The sequence below is a fragment of the Brassica oleracea genome, chromosome C4 (genome assembly GCF_000695525.1).
Source record: "Brassica oleracea var. oleracea cultivar TO1000 chromosome C4, BOL, whole genome shotgun sequence".
Classification (NCBI taxonomy): domain Eukaryota; kingdom Viridiplantae; phylum Streptophyta; class Magnoliopsida; order Brassicales; family Brassicaceae; genus Brassica; species Brassica oleracea.
Genome location: NC_027751.1, coordinates 9,185,836 through 9,190,520, shown reverse-complemented (window position 1 = coordinate 9,190,520; position 4,685 = coordinate 9,185,836). Strand labels below are relative to the sequence as shown.

At 28.4% G+C, this 4,685-nt stretch overlaps 1 long non-coding RNA gene across 1 annotated transcript; it reads left to right on the top strand.

Moving 5' to 3' along the window:
• Positions 1-3,632: 3,632 nt before the first annotated feature.
• On the top strand, positions 3,633-4,401 carry LOC106340435. The gene is made up of 2 exons (XR_001269391.1): positions 3,633-3,716; positions 4,035-4,401. It is a non-coding gene; the product is annotated as an uncharacterized LOC106340435 (long non-coding RNA).
• The last annotated feature ends 284 nt before the right edge of the window (positions 4,402-4,685 follow it).

Here is a 4,685-nt window from a genome sequence, read left to right as displayed (position 1 = left end):
CAAGTCATTTTAAAAACTCTTTCCAAATCAAGTGTTATTGAACATGAGATTTGTGAAAATCACTTGTGATCTCCTGTTATTCAATTAGCAATTTGTAAAACTCATATCAAATCCACTGTTATTCAATTTTAAACAATATTCAGGAAAAAAATTTGTGATAAGTATTCTAAGAGAGTTTACCTTTATTTTTAGTTAAAAATAGTTCCCGCAGAATATCATCTATATAGGTGTTATTTGGACAATTTTTTTAAAAAACATTATAGACAAAATATTGAAACAGAAAGCTGGAGTTATAGCCACCAGAATGGAACGAAGGAGACAAACATAAAGAACTTCCAGAAAATGGACAGAAAAACTAACCAGCGAGACTGCGATGTAGTTGCGAATACAAGCAAACCAGAAGCATAAAGAACCCTTGCAAATGAGAATTTGTGAGACTGCGATTTCTCACGTATCAAGTCTTACGCATCAAATGTTACAAAAGTCATGTTTATGGTTTTGGATCAAGCTTTGAAACAAACCGGTGACCTTCCAATGGTTCAAAGCATATTCCTTTTCAGATGCTTTCGATACCTCTGATCCGGATCACGACGAAGTTTGGTGTGTAATGCTCAATTTTGAATCCAACTTCTTCTTGAGACGCAACAACTCAGCATCATATCAGCTTTTCCTCTCGTTAGGACCTGACAGAGAATATTACAAGAGCTCATCTTATGTCTTTCTTTGCCACTCCAACGTCCACTATATCTACACATGTACAACATTAGCTTTGGATAAAGCATCTAACTTTTAATTCTCTTAATTTAACCAAGCTGCTCCGAAACATTAACTTTCAAAAAAATTCACACTGTTTGGCCATCTGAAAAGGATACGGCTTTAATAAAAGTGTAATCGAAGATTTTAGACTAACCAGTACCGAGTAGTAGAATCACCTAAACAACTCTACTATCTTATCAAATAACCTGCAGATTTTTATTTTTAGTTTTTAGTTTTCATCAAAATCACCCAAATAAATTCAAAACTCCCCTAAATCCTACTAAAATTAAAACACCCCAAAATCTTTTGAAACATCTGATTCAATACACATAAACAAATATATTAATCCATTATGCCAATTTGTGTAAAATATCTATACTTAAAATTATAAAAAGCCTGTTTTATTTTTAAAGTTGAGATTATACATTTAAGAACTAAACAAATTAATATATGTGATATATTTAAGAATTAAACAAACAACGGATTTGAAGTCCAATATGTGTAAACACAATTTTACTAATAACAAATAAATTACAATACAATTTATAAAAATAAAACCATATTAGATAATAAACTATTCAAAGACATACTTCCACTAATTAGAATTACAATTTATAAAAATAAAACCATATTAGAAATTAGACTATTGAAACACATCCTCATCTAATGAAATGGCGGGTCAGTATCTAGTAACCTACTTAAAATATAAAGAGTTATTTTTGGGTTCACTCCCTAGGGTGAACCTCTAGGTTCACCAACCAATAGGATTTCATTATTTTAAATTTGATATCTTTTAAAAAAGGAAACAAAATATTGTCAAGTTATATTATGTTTTAAAAATAAAAAGGTAAAAAAAATAGTAATTACAAAAAAAATATTTTAAAAAAATATTGTTAACGTCGTCAGCAAAACACTAAACCCTAAATCCTAATCCCTAAACCCTAAATCTGAAAGATGGAAATTCTTCTCTGTTATAGTACGTTGGACATAATTAAGTTGTTGTCAATTGATTCAATATTTATGATAACTGAAAATACATCTTTATGTCTTCCTTACATCATTCTTAATTGGTTTACAGTTCGACCACTTCTAATATACTGAGAGTAACATAATATTAGATGTTGATTATCTCCTTTCAATTAGGAATGCACAGAATGAGAAAAATTCAAGGTGAGATAACTTTACAAATATATAGTTAGTTTATAGATTACTCTATCTGTTTCAAAATATAATCAGTTTTAATTAAAATCACTAAATCAACAATATTTAAAAATTATTACTTTAGAAAACTGTCATTTAGTATATAAATTTAATCAATTAAACAGTAATTTACGTAATTTAAGTGGCCACACAATATCCAATAAATATAAAGGTACATTGAAATATAAAAACAATTTATATAGTGAAACAACAAATATTTTAAACAATTATATTATTAAACAAATGGAATATTCAAATTATATTGAAACATTAGAATAGTAAGAATCATAAAAGCTGAAATCTCAACGTCGATTGTTTACGTCGCCATGCTTAGACCATCTCCAATGTATTCCTTTATTTTTTCTCTAAAACAGAAGAATTTCATAATAGAGATGGATTTGTCTCCGATGTATTTTTCTATTTTCTCTCCTAAAAAAGAATATTCTTAATATATTATTTTCTAAGTTTACAAATAATATTTTTTATTTGTGAAATATAAAAACCAACCCAATTTATTTTAGTATTTTATTTATTTACACTAAATATTTTTTTACAAACTATTATGTAAATAAAAAATATATTTATATTTATATAAATAATATATTTCACGAAAAAAAATTTTTGGTTTATAACAAATTTAAACTTTTCCAGTTTATAAATTTTTATTCGCTATTTTATAATTGGTGTTATATATTTAAGATGTGTCGTCGTATAACTAATTGTACTCAAAATATTTGGACTGAATGGGGTAATAAGATTATTTTTGGTACAATTATACTGATCCCTTTCAGATATATTGGTTATTTAGATATTTTTATGTTTCTACACATCATAATCAAAATCATTAAGACCCGGGATGACCCAACTCAAACCTCATACATAAATTTATAATATCCAAGTGGCGTATAATTTTAAAATCCAAAAACATTAATCCCGAAAGAAACAACTTGTAAGTATACAATCTTATACAAAATAACACTATGTTATTTTTATAAACATTACACTATGACATACACAAAGCAAGATTGTATGTATAAGAATATAGAACTTGTAATCGGTCCAGGGTTGTTATTTTGTCAGTTTAATGAACTCGGTTATCTTACATTTTTGTTTTTTTATAATTGCACAAAGTTAATATTGATTAACTAATAAATAAAAAATCTGCATTAGTAAATATAATTAATGATGTGATATATTGTTAAAGTACTATAATTAATGAAATTACTAAAATAACACTATACTTATATATATATTTTTCATAATTAGTGTTTTGTATTTTATATATGTGGTAATATAACTAATTTTATTCAAAAGACCTGGATCAAATCGGATAATATGGTTATTTTTGGTACAAATATCCAAATCTGTTTTAAATACATTGGTTATTTAGATATTTTTAGGGTCATATACATCAGAACCGAACTCATCCAGACTCAAAATGATTCTAATCAAAACCTACACATAAATTTATAATATTCAAGGAGCGAGTAATTTTAAAACAAAAAAAACGATACCCGAAAGGAACAACTCGTACTTAAGTGGATATTTAGTGTTCATGTCTAACTGATTTTATAAACTAATAAAAAGACATTTTCTATGTGTTTTGCTAAATTAAGTGAAATAGATAGAGTTTTTTTATTTAGCAAGACAATTATATTGAGTGAAATCGACGGTTCTTGAATGGTTCCTACTCTCTCCAAGTCCATTCGACGTTTTATTTTTTGCAGATATCGCTGACGACGTCTACGAGATTCTCCATGGTTTGAAATTTATTTCTTCTCTGTGTTGTTGATAAAGTTTTCTTCTTTTTGGTTTTTATGAGTCTACAAAAGGAGATGATACTTTCTCTCTGTTGTTTCACTTTGTCTCTCTTTTTTTTTCCCTTTATGTTTAGTTGTGTTGATCCATGTTTGAATGGTTTGTACTTTCTTTCTTATCTGTGTTGTTGAATTGCTTGTTGATACAAAAGTTTTGTTCTTTTTGGGTTTCTGTGTCCACAAAGGAGATGGTACTGTCTCTGCTTGTCTCTATTTTTGTTCAGTTGTGTTGATGTGTTAGTGGTTTGTATCTATATGTAGGAAGGGTATGGGCCGGTCACAATATATTGAGGGTTTGATATACCAAGGATAAGAGAAGGGTTTGCAGAGATTGGACGTGATCCACCAGAGCCAAAAGGCACCATTGACTCGTTGGTGTTTCTTACTCAAAAGATTGGGAGGAGAGCTGGTGATATGAACTTGGTTTTATTCTGCAACCTCAAAGAACAAGCTTGTGATTGTGATGTTGTGTGTAACATAACAATGGTGTAAATGTATGTAGATGGTATTGCTGCACATTGAAGACTGTCCTGATAAAGAGCCTCTTCGCCATGGGTTCTATGCAGGCTCCACTATGGCCACAAGGATAACAATACCAAATTTCATCACCAAGTTTATCTGTTATATTTTGCAATGAGTTTATTATTTGCAATTTGGTTTTCGGTGTCCCAAGAATACTAACTATGATAATGATACCCATTTACAGATTTTATTTATTTATCAGAACATGTCTATGTAAGGAAAATAATAGTCACGAGCATTTTCCACTTTTTTTTAGTACGTACCGATGAATTTAGCTTTAGTCACTGTCAGTCCTAAATTTATATAAAAAATAAAAATTTATGCAATACGATACAAGTATAAAACTTCTTGCAATATTATCATGATACATTGATAAACGAAGAAGGAAAA